This window comes from Rhincodon typus, chromosome 30 (assembly GCF_021869965.1).
Source record: "Rhincodon typus isolate 14 chromosome 30, sRhiTyp1.1, whole genome shotgun sequence".
Lineage (NCBI taxonomy): Eukaryota > Metazoa > Chordata > Chondrichthyes > Orectolobiformes > Rhincodontidae > Rhincodon > Rhincodon typus.
In genome coordinates, this window is record NC_063361.1 from 15,155,083 (window position 1) to 15,155,418 (window position 336).

Consider the following 336-nt stretch of genomic DNA (forward strand, 5'->3'; position numbering starts at 1 on the left):
GAAGGAGGGTCCAGACCCGAAACATCAGCTTTCCTGCTCCTCTGATGCTGCTTGGCCTGCTGTGTTCATCCAACTCTACACATTGTTATCACACAGTCTGTATAACTGCTGGCCCTGATCTGGGAGAGAGAGACAGCCATCCCCACAGCTACCAACAGAAGAGGGATCCCAGGCAGCTACTCTCCTGAGAACTATCTGCACAGCTATCTCCCTGAAACCTACTGATACAGGGCTGTTTCGTATCAGGGGAACCAATGGCAACTGAACACAACTAGCAAATCTGACGACCGACCACCTCCGAAAACCACCAACGTGACTGACAAGGCCTCAGACACA